Source organism: Schistocerca nitens, chromosome 2 (assembly GCF_023898315.1).
Source record: "Schistocerca nitens isolate TAMUIC-IGC-003100 chromosome 2, iqSchNite1.1, whole genome shotgun sequence".
NCBI lineage: Eukaryota > Metazoa > Arthropoda > Insecta > Orthoptera > Acrididae > Schistocerca > Schistocerca nitens.
In genome coordinates, this window is record NC_064615.1 from 1112529326 (window position 1) to 1112548468 (window position 19143).

A 19143-nucleotide genomic window follows, 5' to 3' on the forward strand; every position below is an offset into this window, starting at 1 on the left:
AAATTAACAATTTTTAGGACTTCAGTCGGTGTTCTGCTCGTTGTTGTACTGTACTCAGTACATCAGAAACTAAAAGATCAGCTCTTCAAATGAACAGTAACCACAATTCAGATAGGATCTCACGCCGGCCGCTGTGACCGAGCAGTTCTAGGCGTTTCATTCAAGATCCGTGCTACCGCTACGGTCGCAGGTTCGAATCCTGCCTCAGGCATGGATGTGTGTGATGTCCTTAGGTTAGTTAGGTTTAAGTAGTTTTAAGTTCTAGCGGACTGATGACCTCAGACGTTAAGTCCCATAGTGCTCAGATTCATTTGAACCATTTTTCAGATAGGATATCGAATATGTCAGGTGTGCCGTTCTATTGGAAGCCATGTGGCCTGCTCTTAACCTTTTGTGAAAATCTTCCGCTTTAGACTAGAACTGTGGGGAAGCAAGGGTGATGTGGTATGTACTGTTAGATAGTTCGGACCCGGGTACTTTGAAGTTGATGTCGCAACATAACGACTCACTTTCAGGAATCTATTCATAATCTTCCATAACAGGAAGACGTATGGACAACTTATTACAGAATATAACAATATAGCAACATATCAGTATCACGTGCAATTCCTGAATTTGTTCTGTTCATTGTGAAAGCATTATAAAAGGAAGACAGACACAGCCATTACACAAAAACAGACATAGAGCGAAGTAGCAACGGGAGTAGCACTGGGTTCTTCATTGAGGAACGTGCTAATAAATATGGACTAAATTTCATGACACTATCACCTTTTTTGTCGAACAATGAAAACTAGTTAGCCCAATCTAGCTACGTCTACTGTTTTCAACTACACTGATGTGAAAAATCGCAATATCAAAATATGATTAATGTACAGTCATGAAATTTACGGAATACATTTGTCTAGTTAACATATTTAAGTGATTAACATAACTAGGTCATAGGTTAACGTTGGCGCGAGATAATCCATTCTAAATGTGAAATTTTTGTACATTAATAACCCGTGAAGCCACTAGACTGTCGAATGCAAGCATGCAAACTCGCATCCATTGTCTTGCACAGGTGCCGGAGGTCAGTTTGTGGGAAGGAGTTCCATGCCTATTGCACTTGGCCGGTCAATACAGGGACGGTTAACCCTGTTGGTGAGTGCCTCTGGAGTTGTTGTTCGATGACGTTCCATATGTGCTCGACTGGAGATAGATTTGCTGATCGAGTAGGACAAGGCAACATGTCGAGTCTTTGCAGAGCACGTAATAGTACAACATTGGTTTGTGGGTGAGCATTATCCTGTTGGAAAACAACCCTGGTCTGTTATTCATGAATGGCGGCACAACAAGTCGAATCACCAGACTTGCGTACAAATTTGCAGCCAGGGTGTGTGGGCTAACCACGAGAGGGCTCCTGCAGTCGTACAAAAGGGCACCCCACACCATAACTCCAAGTATAGGTCAGACAGGATGGTTCCAGGCCATCAACTGGACTCGTTCTTACCAACGCACTAAGGCAGAACCAACTATCAACAGAAAACACAACAGACCTCCACTCAGCCCTCCAAAGAGCTCTCGCTTGATACCACTGAAGTCGCAAAAGGCGGTAGTTTGGGGTCAGTGGAATTCACGCTACAGATTGTCTGGCTCGGAGCTGACCTTGAGGTAATCCATTTGTAACGGTTTGTTGTGTCGTCGTGGTGCCAACTGCTGCTCAGATGACTGCTGCACATGCAGTGCGATGTGTCGGAGCCATACGCCGAAACAGATGGCGTTCCCTCTCGGTACTGCCACGTGGCCGTCCGGAGCACAGTCTTCTTGCGACAGTACATTCCCGTGACCACCGCTTCCAGCAGTCATGTACTGTGGCTATATCCCTGCAAGTCCTTCTGTAGGATTGCAGAAAGAACCTCCAGCTCCTCGTAGTCCTATTGCAGGACCTCGTTCAAACTCAGTGAGGTGTTGGTAATGGCGTCTTTATCTCTGTAGGGGCAACGTTGACTAACATCAACTCACCACGTCGAATCTCAAAGGTAACTAACCATTACGACCGTTACAGCATGTATTTGAAGCCAACCCGTTTTGCGTTGTCACAGTGGAACTACTAGCGCAAATCTTAAGTGACAGGGGCGAAATCTGAATCGACATCATCTTTCAAATGAAGACACACGCCTACCATCTTTCGTTTACGTCACAAAACTCCTTCTTGGTAGTGAGATTTCCGTCAGTGTATAGGATCACCTCTTCATCTGAACAGTAATCACAATTTTCATAGGATTTTAACTATATTAATTTTATTGGAATCCAAGTGAGTGCTCTTAACCTATTATTGGTGAAAATTTTCTTCCCCTTCAGTCTAGAATGGAGGGGAAGCTGAACTGATGTGATATGTGGTGTTTGACAGTTCGGTACCCAGTTTCTTTGAAGCTGATGTCGCAACAAAACGTTGACCATTCTGCCGTTGTCTCAGCTAAATGCAGTTGGTAATTGTCATGATGAAGAAGGAACGCTGGCCGCTGTGGTCGAGCGGTTCTAGGCGCTTCAATCCGGCGCCGCGCGGCTGCTACGGTCGCAGGTTCGAATCCTGCCTCGGGCATGGATGTGTGTGCTGTCCTTAGGTTAGTTAGGTTTAAGTAACTCTAAGTCGAGGGGACTGATGTCCTTAGATGTTAAGTCCCATAGTGATTAGAGCCAATGGAACCATCTGAAGAAGGAATATTGAAGTGTGTTGCTCCTGTCGGGCAATCTGAGCAGCGCGATATTCACCGAAACTTCGATTTATGGAGTTCTTGCGACGTAGCAAGACGTCTTAGGACGTCCTGCGCTAGATAATTCGCAGTTTTTTCTCCAAGCAACGGGAAAGAGGGTATTGATGCAATCGGTAGATATCAAGAGTCTGTCGACATGTTTCATATTGTATGAATTGTCAGAAAGCAAGTAACATAGGTGTTAGCACGGATTTTTCTGTGGGTCGCAAAGAGAAGAGGCTCATATTTATCGTTCTAAACTACACAGCTTCTGCAAGGATGCCTCATGTCGTCGAGCCACCTGTGAACAACTTTTTGCCAGGCTTCCCAAAAGCAGTGTCATTTGGACATGGTTGAGTCTCAAGTCGCCTGTGGATATCGTCGCTTTGCTAACTTCATTATCTTGTACTGAATAGCGAACGCGAACTGCGATATCTATTATTTGACATCAAATTTCCCCAGTTCATAGTATATTCACATTGGACATATGTGTAACACGAACGTACAGTAAAAGACTATGTATAGCCCCAGCATCTTGCTATGAACTGGAGCCAAGTAGACTGTCTAAAGCAGAAACTTCGTCAGTTCGGTGCAGGGCTTACCTGAAGAATCCACAAGCTACGGAAACTCGTACAGTTACCCCAGTATTCACCAAAGCCCAGATGCGGCCAAGAGGGAAGAGAAGGCATGTGGAATACATTTTTTTTGAGTGTGAATCGAAATTCCCCAAGATCTCCGCGTAAACATTCGTAATATGAAAATCCAATAACTGAAACTGATGTAATATCAAATATGGGACGTGAGGTTCTTGAAGTGTTAGTTGTCATCTGCCGGAGCGAGAGCTTCAAATAACTTTCACATTACACTAGAAACGCCGTTCAACAGTAAATGGAATATACATCGCAAAGTTGGGACAGAAACTCTCCTCGTGCTTGGGCGAGCAAAATTATTAGGTTAGGCGAAATTCAAATAAAACGTAACTGCTAGTACACATAGACGATAGTAACGAACGGTTGTCCAGTTAGCCCGATACCTGTATGCTTGCACATGGTGCCAGAACTGGACGCGCCGGTCGTAAAGTCATTCAATTTTAGCCTAAATTGAATTACACGGATGCAGCTCAACTATACTTTAGCAGAAAGGGACTACTTCCATACAGCTAGCACAAACCAGGAAATGTTCACTTACATTATCGACAGTAAGAACAAGCAATCTTGTAAAATAATATTAAATCCACCATGGGGTAACTGGACCGAAGAACTAGTTTCACAACAATCACGTGAGAGAAACCCTTTGGCGCTGCTGACATCAAGAAAATTAGATGATCTTGAGACCGTCGGCAAAGAGATAGTGATTTGCGAACATGGTTAGAAAATATTGGTCACCAAGAAAAAACATTTATAAAGAAATCAAAGGAATCATTCGCAAATATTGGAACCGATAGACAGTTCTAAGTAAAAGACGCAATAGAACACTTACTCCAAATTTCAGAATCATAGACGAGTTGTGGCTGATGTTCTAACTCACTATAGATCTCTATGTAGGTAATAAAAAGACGACGATGCCCTGTTTTGGTTAAATAGTAAGCCTACATTTTGAAGTTGCTGCAAATTGAATTTTGTCACACCCTTGCAAAGGAACAAATACAGTATTTCTTAATACTGTCTCTGACTCATTGGCTCTCCATGTTCTTGCACTGTTTTGCATGATATAGCCGTAGGTCACATCATTAGTTGTCAGTTCTCGACAAAGGTTACAGTATACTGATCACGTAGACTCTACCGATAAGATGTTTCGGTTTGGAGGGAAATCATCGATTCACTAATTCAAGTTGCAGTAATCGCCCAGTTCACTCTTGTTTCCACATCATACTGGGGCACTTCACGTAACTGCTGAACATTTAAGAAGAACCACAAGGTCGACTATTCTTAGAGTTCACGTTTCCAACCTATTAGTCATGTGGAATGTAACGCTGTTAATATTCCAAGTAAGAAATGTTACATGATTGTCGGCAGCTGAAAATGCATACTCCTATAAACTACGGTGGTTAAACCGTAAGGTCATAAAACATAACAACGGTTTTTTGTAACACAAATATTACATAGGTTTCCAGATGCATACTCCTATAAACTACGGTTTTTTGTAACACAAATATTACATAGGTTTCCAGAGATATATGATACCTGCTTTTTACGAAGTTCAAGCCCGATTGCGGTTTGTAAATTGTAGCATATTCCTAACAGTCCTATAAAATGATTGTCGGCAGCTGAAAATGCATACTAAGAAAGAGCGACATTTTACGAAGTAATAAACAAAACTATCAGTAGCCAGAGAAGATGTAACAGCCTTATCGCAGTTTACCACTTCTCCTTGTAACGTTCTTCTTCCACAGTGAAGTCATGGTCCAATCAATGTTAGGTTGTACTGCTCATGTGCAGGATGCTACGACCGTTTCACCTTGAGACCACCTCTCTAGAATGCCCCCTCTTTCCACTATTAAGGTGTTTATATGTAGCATCAATCCACTTTCGTCCGGGACACAGAGTTTTATTGATTTCGGTCTGTGCACGTTTCATGGTAATTTTTCTCTAACTTTGTGTACTCTCAGTCAATTTTCGTAATATTTCTACGTTTCGCAGTTTTACACATCTCATATAGGTAAGAAAAGGGGGTCGCTACGCTTTCAACTCCGTAATTACAACTACTTTCAAGATCATCCAACCATCCACTTCCCCTATCCGAAATACAAGAACATAGATCAATGTATATAGGAAATGTCTTAGGATTCTTGGTGGGTTAGCGATTAGTAAATGTCTTTGTACAAAATATGTAGTAACGTTTGCATATACGTTCACACGTAGAAAATAACTCATTCCTTATTTTTGTTAGGTGTAGTTTTAATAATGCCCAATTTAATTTTTAGCTTATAACTTAGACCTGCATCTGCATCATCTATTTCTTTATCCAGCCAGTACCTTGACAAATATAGAGAAGTATTATCTGGAATTCTAATACATACCAAATTTTCTTCCTGTAAAATACTTGTTTTGCAGTTTCAACTATCAGCTCCGTTCCCTTCTGCAGTTTTTCTAGGCAAGAAGATTCGATGATTTTAATTTTTCCTCTTATCTTTTCCATTATGCTTTTGGTAATGCATACCACATCTTCCAGTGTGTGTGCCGGCAACTCCTCTGCTCCACATTCTTGTGGGAATTCAGTAAAGAGCTACAGTGGTAGGACAACTTTCGTTCTGGAGCACATACGATATCAGATACATGTGCAAATTAATTAAATTGTGACGAATTATTTATGACCTAAGCCTATTGTTCTGCTAGTTGGTTTTTCATGTAATCTCTCCCCCGTTCCCCACCCTTCCCTATTGTTCTGTTAATTGATTTATGACGCCCTGGAGGTTGATTTATGACTCCCTGAGGGTAATTCATTCTTCTGAGAAATCCCTCACACCTCCCCCTCCTCGTCCTCCACCCCTCCAGGAAATCCCCTCAGCGATACAGACACACTTTCGATATCTAACTAATGCATTAATAAATTAAACTGAACAATTAATTAACCTCTCCTCCTCTGGGAAAACTACGAGCCACTGTTGCCTCCTCCAGATCCCCTCGCCTCCCCCAATCTGGAATTGGGGGAAAAAGACTCAGTTGATTTCTACTTGACAGGAAATCGTTTGGGGTGTATCGAATAATTTTAAAAATTTTTTATGGCAGGGAAGGGATTATGTGTAATAAAGTTATTTATTCATTTACAAGGTTTGTCAGGAAATTGGTTATAGTGTATGTAATACTGGTTCTTTAAGCAGTTTCTGGATGACAATGCAGTATGGAATTTTTAAACATTTGTGGCGCTTTCTTTGTGTGGTCACACATTGAATACTGTCATGAAACACTCATCACACGTAGGGGCAGACTGTACTGCACATGTCTGGTGAAAGAGCTCTCGATCATGTGACTGACTGCTGGACCAATCTCACTGCACAGTGCACCCCAGGGAGTGTCGCAACTGTGAGATAGCACTAATCTTCCGCAAACAAAGAATCAGGCAGTGATATTCCTTTCAGAATTGATACCAGACTCAATTCCTGCCTCCATCTCCCTCCTGTCCCCCCTCAACCCGCCCCCCCCCCTCCCGTCTCTCTCCATCTGTCTCAAGTAATTACTTCCTGTTTGTGTGAACTAACGAGTGCAAACACACACAGACCACACCTCATCCCGTCCATCCCTCGATGGCCCTCTCACCTACCTGGCGCTGGTAGTCGCTATATCCACTTGTTCTCTCACTTCCATAGCTATGGAAACCGGTAACAGATGGAAAAAAAAGGTATTTGAGAAAAAGTAGGTAGTGTGTGTTGTGTGGCGCACTTATCCCTCTAATTCCTTCTTTCTCCTGAACGAACTAGTGGATACCTGGAAAGCACCCAGCTGTGGATGTCTTGGAAGTATTCCCTTACTCTACTGGATTGATTTATTAATTAATTAAATCAATACCATTCGAGTGCTGCCAGTTTTATCTTGTAACCGATTGATGGATATTAGGAATGCTACATTTCGTGCGATTCGACCCCATAAGTGCCCAGTTTCCAATCCCTTCTGGAGTTTTATTCACTTGCCTCCTGTTGGTGGATACAGGGACAGTTGGGTCATTTGGTAGGAAATCCACTACATTAGAGGTAGCTGAAAATTTCAAATTTCTGCTGAATTGCATGATATGTTCTTAAACAATGTGCGGAGGGGTTTAGTTGGTATGTATGCTCATAATACCACTATCAGGAACAATAAATTTTTCAATCGGGAATTTGATGATGTGGTTGGGTTTTTGAAGCGCTAGACAAATCCTAAGTTGGTTTTCTCAGCTACAGCGAGCTGAAGAAGGAGAAGGAATGTTCTACCATGTGGCAGTACAGTAACAACAACGAATACCATCTTTCCACTGCAAGACAGAGTCCACTGGACGCTACTGAGGAGCAGTATATATATCACACAGTTAAACAGTGTTCCTATCTGCAGTAGCAGTTACCAGAGTTAGGTGTCGGAGATCTCTGGAACAGTAGCAAATGCGACGCTCTCACTTCGGGAAGTCCACATGCAGCGCCCCAGGCCAGAAACCGCGCTGCACTGGTTGCCGCCGTGTACGTACGTCTCAGCGACCGCGCCATGTCGGCAGCCTGACTCGGCCCACCAGACAGGAATGCCCAGCTGTGGAGGCGTCGGGGATGATCGGAATGGCAGGAATTTGGATTTTATCAATACCTCCAGCGCCAACGCTTGTTAGTGATTGATATTGAATCTTCGCAAATATGAACCTAAAAATGGGAGAATACTCACAATGAATGTGATCATTTAGGCTGCCCAACACATACTGAGTATTAGTTGGCTATCCACCCACCTAGAGGGCGACACGGGTTCATGAGGCTTAGCGATGATTTGCACCTTAATCCATAAATGCCAATTCATTCTAACCACCGGCTACTTCTGCCAAACACCCAGACTTCAGGCAGAGTCGTCCTAAGAGACCAGCCACATATTTATCAGTGTAATTACATTTAAGTATTAAGATGCCATTTGACAATGAACATATTACTGGAAATGGCACCTGTCGACGGCTTTGGCTCTGGAATTATCAATATCTATACCATTCTCATAATTTTCCACATAAAAGCTTTCATCCCCTTTATGGCAATTAAAGCAGTGAAATCGAAATTTTCCACTTCTATTCTATACCTCCCTTACAACCAGACTTAGTTACTTTGGTTGGACATGTCGGAACGCTGACCACAGTACTCTTACATTCTAAAACATACACATCTGTTATTGTAGTTTACCTGTGTGTAGCTCCGAAAAAATTATGGGATGTCCACGCTCGCACCAGCCGGGTGCCATTTCGCACTGCACAGGAGAAACAACCCCCCCCCCCCCCCGCCCTATCACCACATCGTCGTTATCAGATAATTTTTGTGGAATAAAGGGCCTCATTACAATTGAATAAGTCCTCACACCTTTTTTATCCCGGGCATTCAAATTAAACCCCATCTGTAGTGTAAACTGAAGGTAACTATTTTATTAACTCAAAAATTTAGTTATACACAGCACACATACTCAAAAATAGTCTCCAAAACTGTTGGCACATTTATCCCATTCGTTTCCATCCTCGAAGAAGCTGTCAGATCCAGCCCTGGACCCAGTTATGTTCTTCGTCGTCCGTTGCGAATCGATGTCGGCGAATGGCTTGTTTTAGAGTTCCAAACACACGCCGTGAAAGTTCGGGACTGCAAGATGGATGATCCAGCGTTTCCCACGCTGCTGCAATGTCGCCTTCACCGCACCGGCCGTGTGTGAGCAGGCATTATCATGCAGGAGGATAAAAGCCATTGGACAACATGCCTCGCTGGCTGTTGTGGCCGAGCGGTTCTAGGCGCTTCAGTCCTGAACCGCGCTGCTGCTACGGTCGCAGGTTAGAATCCTGCCTCTGGCATGGATGTGTGTGATGTCCTTAGGTTAGTTATGTTTAAGTAGTTCTAAGTCTAGGGGACTGATGACCTCAGATGTTAAGTCCCTTAGTGCTTACGGCCATTTGAACCAATAACATGCTCGTCGTTTCGACTAAATGGTTCGTCCAAGGTTCTATAAAGTGACTCGATAACGCTGCGCATTGATGGTGGTTGCCCTTTCCACGAACTCGACAAGCAGTTGGCTCTTGCGATCACAAAAGGACGTCATGACCTTAGCAGAAGTGGTGTGCACGGCCTTTGATTTCTTCGGAGGTGCTCGCTCTGACACTTGCCTTCCGGTTCAAAGTGGTGACACCATGTTTCGTCACCTGTGACAGTACGTGACAGAAAGCCGTATTTCTCCTTATGATAACGTTACAGATGACTCAAAGACAGCGACATTCCAGCACTGCGCTGTTTGGCGGTCAGTTGGTGGGGAACCCACTGCGCATAGATTTTTTGAAAGTTCAAGGGTTGATGAATTATGGTGCATTATGGTGCATCGCCCACGCTAATACGCAGTAACCGATAGATCTCGTCCACGGTGATTCTGCGGTTGTCCAAGACTAAAGCATTCACTTCCGCAACCGTTTCCGGTGTGATGACACGATGAGTCTGTCCAGGACGTGCATCGTCTTCCAGTACTGGCGCCACTCAAGGAATCTTTTGCGCCATTCCACAACACTTGAACGACTCAGGCTGTACTCACCCGACACAGCCTTCATCCGTCGATACATTTCGGTAGTGGACGATAGCTTGTGTGAGCACCTTCTCTTAGGCGAGCAACCACGCTGGCGCTATGCAACATCAAACGGTGACCATGCGTCAGTCTCTCTAGCAGTAGATAGCGCCACTGTACCCGCAGTTACATAGTCCCACCTTCCGTGTAAGGCAGAGGTAGACGCAATGACCAGGTTTCATTTGAATGCACCTCATATTTCCTCGTTTTCGCCACTTCCATGTCCGCCCCGATAGCTGAGTGGTCAGCGTGATTTCGAGTCTCGGTCCGGCACACAATTTCAGTCTGCTTTCGGCCGGTGAGCGGCGAGGACGTCTTGTTTACGTCCCGTCCGCAGAGTCGCGAGCGCGCGTAGTTTGTTTACTTCCTCGCCGCAGCTAATACTCGCGTCCGTTAACACTGAGTCGCCATGGCTCATTCGTACAGAAAAGCTACCATCAAGATCAGCTTCCAGCCCGACTACGCACGACCACGAGCCTTTGAAGTCGAACGATTCATCCGTGACGAAGTTCAGATACCAACACAGCACATCATCGGTATCCACCTATCCATCACAAGTAGCGTCGTTTACGTCAAGATGGTCGATGACGAGTTATGTCACGCAGTTGTGAACAGATGCGCGAACACTCTCAAGTTCAAACAGTCCGATGGTCACATCGGAGAGGTTACTGTTGACCGTGCTGGACTAGGATTACGCACACTAAGAGTCTTCGAACTCCCTTTCGAAGTACCACCGGACGTCGTTACCTCAGTTTTCCGCCCTTATGGGACGGTAATTAGCCACGTGGCCGAAAAACGGAACACCTTCGAGACGTACCAGGTCCTCAACGGCGTCCGACAAGTGAAATTTGAATTAAAGAAACATGTGCCGTCCTACTTGGTCATAGGTGGCTGTCGAGCAATAGTAATGTACGACGGACAACCTCGTACTTGTTCTGGTTGTGGCCAGGAGGGTCATGTGCGCTCGGCATGTATTCAACGTCGGGTTACACAACTTCCATTGCATGACACGACACCACCTCCTACGCTCACGGCCCTCCCCCTCAATTACGCAGAGGTGACACGATCGGCCGTCATGACAGACGACAACCTCCCCGGAAGACAGAAAGCGTTAGAATGCGCACCTGTCGCCGGTCCTGGATTGACCAACCCCATTATGGTGTCTGCAGAGGTTGAAGAACGCCGCCCATCGACTCCACATGAAGATTCGGACGAGAGAATGGAACTCGACGCTAGGGTTGTACCGACCTCTGCCTTTATACCTGAGGGGGATGCTATACGGGAACCACAAACTCTTTCGGACACAGAAACCCACGTCCGCAAACAAAGGTCACCGAGAAAACATAAAAAGCGACGTCGCACACCCTCAGACGATTGCCTCCAGCGGACGTCTTCTCCAGTTGACGACCGGACGGCCGACGAAACGACGAGGAAAATGGATGACACGAGATCGCCCTCACCTGTCACTTTGTCTGATTTTGACAAACCCGATTCCGCTCTCTCGGACAAACGGATGGCTAGCACAGCGCCCGCCGTTGTTACACAACCGGAAACAACTGCGGATTCACCCATAGTCACTCAGCCCACGAGTGTTCTACCGCAGCCACCGTTAACTTACGGACCTTGGGCGGATGACATTGAAGACGATTCTACGCCCCCTGTGGTGGACGAGGAGAGAGTTCTCTCCTCGCACACCTCGGCCCCTCCCGAGTAGCAACAGATGATGGCGCGGACGCGGCCAGCAGATCACAGGCTCCACCTTTTACGGCGACACTGACGGCGGCCCCCACCGCAGGAGACGATCTACAGACCTATCGCTTAACGACCATCAACATTAACACCATTCGGACACGTACGAAGTTGTCGCTGCTCCAAGACATGCTCAATGCAGCAGACGTTGACATTGTCTTTCTCCAAGAAGTCTTCGTCGCCGATTTCCCGGGTATGTATGGTTATACGGCTCATGTGTCCCACGCCTCGCCAACTAACAGTGGAGTCGCCATCCTCCTCAGAGAGGGCCTCGAGGCGGACGACGTCCGATATCTCCCCGACGCTAGAGGAATGGCCGTAACGGTGCAAGGCGTCCGGTTTACCAATGTGTACGCCCCTTCCGGAACGAATCGCCGTCGTGACCGATCGCTCTTCTTCGCAGAAGGAATAGCACCGCTTTTTCAGGGCAGGCACGATGACTTGATATTAGGGGGCGATTTCAGTTGCACCCAAGCACCTAAAGATCAGCTGCCACGCCATTCACCGTGCCCCGAACTTGGGACACTCATCGGCGATCTCCAGCTGGTAGATACGTGGGAACATGTCCGAGGCAATAGACCGGGATACACCCATTTCACGAGTCACTCGTCTAGTCGCATCGAACGGATTTACGTCTCCCGTTCTCTCGCGGCAACGGTGGGTGACGCGGAGGTGTGGCCAGTAGCCTTTTCTGATCACGAGGCCTATATATGTGCCGTCACCCTTCGTCGCCAACGGGTGTGGCGCAGCCGACATCCCTGGAAATTAAACCTTGCTCATCTCGCTTCTCCGGATTGTCGACGCGCCATCGAAGACACGTGGAGTTTGTGCGTCCGCCGCCTCCCAACATATCCTACGTCGATTAGTTGGTGGTTAACCTGCGCCAAGCCGGCCCTACGGCGAACCTTTATTACGAATTGTCGTGACTGCGGCTTGGAAGCGGCAGACCCTTGATTTTTATTTCACCGTCCTTCGCGAATGCGCCTCCTTGCCACCCACACCGGAACGACAGTTGACAGTTCAGCGTGCGAAAGCACAGATCGTAGCCCATATGCGCCGACACCTCGAAGGGACGATCGTCCGAGCGCGGACACAAGACAGACTCGCAACGGAACGACCCAACATGTACCACGTCATCCGAGAACGTACACTGCGAAGACGGGCGCTGATACATGCCGTCATCACTGAGGACGGCCGTCATCACACCATACAACGCGATATTGCTGCAGCCTTCTTCGACCATTACGCACGACTTTATTCTGCTCAATGTTCCGACCCGACGACGGTGATAGAAGTCTCATAACTGGTTTACGGCATTGTCCCACAGGATTTACAAACTGAATTATTGAACGACATTACGGAAGACGAAGTTATCGACGCCATCGGTAAAGGAGCGGCGAATAAGTCTCCTGGCCCCGACGGGCTCCCTGTGGAGTTTTATAGAACTTTCCAGTATTTACTGGCTCCCAAGTTAACAGACATCTGTCGGGAGCTTATGTCCCCCGCGGTGCCGCTCCCAGCGACCTTCGTAGAAGGAATAATTATACCGGTTCACAAACCTAAAGGTGGGGCTCGAATACAAGATTACCGCCCGCTAACACTCGTCAACTGCGACATGAAGATATTCACCAGACTATTAGCAAACTGTCTACGACCGACCCTACCTTACGTCATCTCGCCAGAACAGACTTCCCTAGGGGGTATCAACTACATCCACACAGCACTGTGTCGGTACCGTGACTCAATAGCCCTAGCCAGGGCACGCCGCATCCCGGGAGCGCTGGCATCACTAGATTTTAGCCGAGTGGATCACGCGTACCTAACGTCCGTTCTCCAGCACATGCAGTACCCACAGCAATTCACAGACATCGTGATGCGCCTCCTCCGAGGGGCGACTTCCAAAGTGCTCGTTAACGGGTGTCTCTCGCAGTCCCTCCCGATCTTCCGCTCCGTGCGTCAAGGCTGCCCCTTGTCGACGTTACTCTATGCTCTGGCACTGGAACCGCTCCTCTGTGGCCTCCGTCAACGCCTCACCGGTCTTACCCTACGTGACGTCACATTTCGCTGTACAGCATATGCAGACGACCTGGTTCTCGTGTTCCGCAATCGCGACGATGTCAACAGAGCACTAGAATGGATTACCACGTACTATGTGGCTTCCGGCAGCTGTCTCAACGTCGCCAAATCGGTCGCCATGGCCATAGAAGACGGGTTGACCCCAGCGTGTGTCGAACCCCTGCAGATTCGTGGCACTATCAAATGTCTCGGAATAGAGTTTCACGACGACATACGGCGCACTGCGGCTCTTAACTACCGCCGCTTATTACAACAAATTCGGGTCCAGATCTTCAACCTTCGTCTGCGGACCCTCGACATTCTACAAAGGACACACTTCGTCAATGTTTACCTCGCCTCGCGCCTTCCACACATAGCGCGTGTTCTTCCAATACCGTTACTGATGGCTCGACGTCTATTAGCGGCATTCGGAGCCTACGTCAGTACAGGCATGCTCTTCAAAGTCAGTTATGAGTCACTGACCCTTCCCCCAGAAAGGAGAGGTCTTGGTCTAGTCCATGTCCACGACAGAGCTGTGGCCCTGTATGTCAGCTCACACATCAAGCTGTGGCGCCACCACCCGGAAAGTTTGACAGGTTTGCTGTTGGAGTCCTTAGCTCCACCCTCCCTTATGCCCCCACTGACGACGCAAGACATACCCCCACCCTTCTACTACTTCGGGAACTTTTACATTGAACACAGCTATGTCCGTATCGCAGTACCACCGACGAAACAGGCATCGGCGCGGGATGTATATCATGTCCTACAGCAGAGGCGCCCACCAAACATCGTGGAGACCAAAAGCCCTCAGGTTAATTGGAAGGTGGTGTGGAAGACGATTCACACGGTTCCACTGGACACTGCCGTCCGCTCCACATGGTACATCACAGTCAATGGTAAACAGATCACCCGATCACGCCTCCACAAGATAAACATGACGGAATCGCCTCTCTGCGTAGACTGCGGGATACCAGACACGGACGAACACCGTCTCACATGTGGCGCGGCAGAAGACGTATGGCGCTTGGTGCGACAAATTTTGTCGTATTTTCTACGAGTGACTCTGGAACACATTACACCTCAGTTTCTACTATTTCCGGATCAACAGTATTTCCCGCGAGCCAAGACCAACGCTGTCACGTGGATCCGTGCGTATGCGGTACACTACTTATTTCACGATGGACCTAAAGATGTATTCGACTTTTGGAACTACCTACAAGAACGTCATTGCAAGATCGTACGGAACCCAAAATACAGACAGTATTTTTCTAATTACTTAGGGAGTGCCCTACGCGACCCTCCACGCAGCTGGATCATCAACAGGTAGGAGAAGACACCCACTGAGTGAGCTGACAAGACTAAGTTCGATTCTCGGTGGAATAACATGATATATGTGAAGACGTACCTGGATGATGAAGCGTAAGGAGAGTAGCGACACACCCTTCTGCATCCTGTATGAAGCACTTTTTTTTCGTTTTCCCCATATACATTACCTCGGTATATGAACGTGCCGAGATATTGTTTTCTTTTTCTCAGAGCACGATGCGGTGCTAGATACATTTATTTTTGTTGTGGTACAAAGTAAATCCACATTAAGAATGTATTAAAAACAGTAAATAAAAATAAATAAATAAATAAATAATAATTCCCACAAAAGATTTCCCCTTCCCATCCCTGATTCCTCGACGGACGAGGGGGACACTGTGACCAGGCCTCGGGTTACGACCCCTGATCGCTCTGCCTTCCCCGCCCTCCCTCACCTCCTTTTTTTTTTAAAAAAAAAAGGGGTAGCGTCTTTGATTAAAAAAATAATAAAAAAAGATAGCTGAGTGGTCAGCGTGACGGCTTCCCGTTCTACGGGCTTGGGTTCGATTCTCGTCTGGGTCGGAGATTTTCTCCGCTCAGGGACTTCGTGTTGTGTTGTCTTCATCATCATTTTACCCCGAACCGCCACACAGGTCGTCCAATGTGGCGTCGAATGTAATGAGACCTGCACCAAGGCGACTGGACCTGCTACGCAAGGGGCCTCCCGATCAATGACACCAAACGCTGATTTCAATTTGCCACTTCCATGAAACCGTTTCATACTTTTGTTACTTGTAAATCAAGCCAGCATAATGGCGTCTTATGTATTCGGACCGTCATCTTGGAGTTCGTGTTAGTGTATTTGAACCTTATATCACGTTTAAACACATAACCATAGTAGATCTAACATCCAAATCATACATATTTCTCGTCTAAGACATCATTGCGAGCGCTATATACTACAGTACGTCCATTCGGCGTTAATTTTGAAGGGCCAAGTAAACCGGTAGAGAAATGTTTACGTGTGTTGTTGTTGTGGTCTTCAGTCCTGTGACTGGTTTGATGCAGCTCTCCATGCTACTCTATCCTGTGCAAGCTTCTTCATCTCCCAGTAACTACTGCAGCCTACATCCTTCTGAATCTGCTTAGTGTATTCATCTCTTGGTCTCCCTCTACAATGTTTACCTTCCACGCTGCCCTCCAATGCTAAATTTGTGATCCCTTGATGCCTCAGAACATGTCCTACCAACCGATCCCTTCTTCTAGTCAAGTTGTGCCACAAACTTCTCGTCTCCCCAATCCAATTCAGTACCTCCTCATTAGTTATGTGATCTACCCATCTAATCTTCAGCATTCTTCTGTAGCACCACATTTCAAAAGCTTCTATTCTCTTCTTATCCAAACAATTTATCGTCCATGTTTCACTTCCATACAAGGCTACGCTCCATACAAATACTTTCAGAAACGACTTCCTGGCACTTCAATCTATACTCGATGTTAACAAATTTCTCCTCTTCAGAAACGCTTTCCTTGGCATTGCCAGTCTACATTTTATATCCTCTCTACTTCGACCATCATCAGTTATTTTGTTCCCCAAATAGCAAAACTCTTTTACTACTTTAAGTGTCTCATTTCCTAATTTAATTCCCTCAGCATCACCCGACTTAATTCGATTCCATTCCATTATCCTCGTTTTGCTTTTGTTGATGTTCCCCTTATTTCATCCTTTCAAGACACTATCCATTCCGTTAAACTGCTCTTCCTAGTCCTTTGCTGTCTCTGACAGCATTACAATGTCATCATCTAACCTCAAAGTTTTTATTTCTTCTCCATGTATTTTAATACCTACTCCAAATTTTTCTTTAGTTTCCTTCACTGGTTGCTCAATATACAGATTGAATAACATCGGGGAGAGTCTACAACCCTGTCTCACTCCCTTCCCAACCACTGCTTCCCTTTCGTGTCCCTCGACTCTTGTAACTGCCATCTGTTTTCTGTACAATGTGTAAATAGCCTTTCACTCCATGGATTTTACCCTTGCCACGTTCAGAATTTGAAAGAGAGTATGCCAGTCAGCGTCGTCAAAAGCTTACTCTAAGTCTACAAATGCTAGAAACGTAGATTTGTCTTTCCTTAATCTAGCTTCTAAGATAAGTCGTAGGGTCAGTATTGCCTCACGTGTTCCAATATTTCTACGGAATCCAAACTGATCTTCCCCGAGGTCGGAAAAGTGTTTGGTATCGGCTCCAAGCACAATATCTCTTGGTAAACACTGCACCTGTTGAAAATTTTGGAGGCGGTACACCCCGAGGCAGGTCCGATGCAGCTGGCAAAAATTAGTTTGTTGAGAAGAAAAAAGAACCCAGCGTCCAGTATGCTTCGTATAATTTCAACCTTGATCGAAGTAATGGTATTCTCGCACATGTAACAAACAAAATCATTGTATGACGCTGTAACAGGTGCTTTTTTTTTCGAAACAAACTTATTTTTGCCAGCTAAATCAGGTCCGTCTCGAGGTGTTCCGCCTCCAAAATGTTAAACTGGTACGGTTTTTAGCAATAGGAAATTAAATTCCGAAAAGTTTACGATAACATCATGGTATGCAAACGTTTCTCTACCCGTTTACTCCACTCTTGAAAATTAACGCCGAATGGACGTACTCTAGTAAATTGCTCTCACAGTGATGTCTTAGGCAAGAAATTTGTATGACCTTGGTGTTAGGTGTACGATAGTTATGCGTTTAAACATGATATAAAGCTGAAATCCACTACCACGAACTCTAACATGGCGGTCCGAACGTGTAAGACGCCACTGAGATAGATGGATATACAAGTATAAAAAATACGAAAGGGTTTCGCGGAAGTGGTGAAATCTAGAAAATAAAAAAGTTGTGGAAGCTTTTTAATTGTAGTTACATCCTTTATTCCTTGACAGATATGTGATAATGACAATATGGCGTGGGGCGGTGGGAGGGGAGAGGGAGTCTGCTATTGGGCAGAACGACGCCCAACTGGTGCGAGTGTGGACATATAACTTTTTCTGTCGCTATACACCTATAAATGATAATGCTGCTTGAACGTAAAGTTACTGTAGCTTATATTCCAACATGTCACCAGACGTTTGTGGGAAGTGATCAGACTACTATTCACGTAAGAAAATTACATATGTGTAGTTGTAAGGGGAGGATTGATTTGACATCGGTAATTGTAATTTCAATGCACTGAAGAGTATAGCCGACATAGGGAGATGATAGACTCAATTCGTAAACAGCTACACAGTACAGCAATGCTGGGGTTCAACTGGATCTGCTATAGTGTACAAACAGGGCGGGAAATATAGCTGTAGCAAAATGGATCGCAGAACGTCCTCTCATTAGCTCCCCTATGCAGATCCTGACATGTTCTTTGTGGCACTATCGACTGTGACGTTTATTACAGTACACCAACACATACTGGTGATGCCTTTCTAACCCTTTTGTCACTGGGAACACTTTTGATCATCACATATTGCCGGAGGCCTGTGTTTTACAGCACTTGTTTGAGAGAGTCGTGGAGGAGATGCAGCACTTCCCAGAAAGGCTGAATGAAAATACCTACAGGCTTCTATCCAGTAACTCATCGAACAGTCCAGTCTGGTGTGACAACAGAAGACAGCAATAGGAACAGTAATTTTAAATTTCGCGTTTAAAAAATCATTCACGTAGGAATATAGTACAGACATCGTCGTTTGACCGCCACACATACCCCAGTACGAGAAACATAGTTATAGTCATCTCTGATATAGAGAAGCATCTGAAAAAACTGAAAAGAAATCAGTCGCCGGGTCCGTATGGAATGCAGTATTCGGTGTTACGGGGAGTACTCTTTGGCACTGAACCCGTAACCAGCTTGCATAATCTCCGGTTCAGAGTGAAGTCTCAACTGAGTGGAAAAAAGCGCAGGTGACTCGTGCGTGTAAGAGGAGTATATGAACGGATCCCTAACGCTATCGAGGAAAATAACAAATCTCCTTTGGACACAAAAGTTTCTGTCCGCAAATCAGCACAGATTTAGAATGCA

General features: G+C 45.8%; 1 pseudogene; it reads right to left on the bottom strand.

The window, feature by feature from the left end:
• LOC126235588 (dehydrogenase/reductase SDR family member 11-like) overlaps positions 1–19143 on the bottom strand; it is a 48132-nt pseudogene that overhangs the window by 21668 nt on the left and 7321 nt on the right.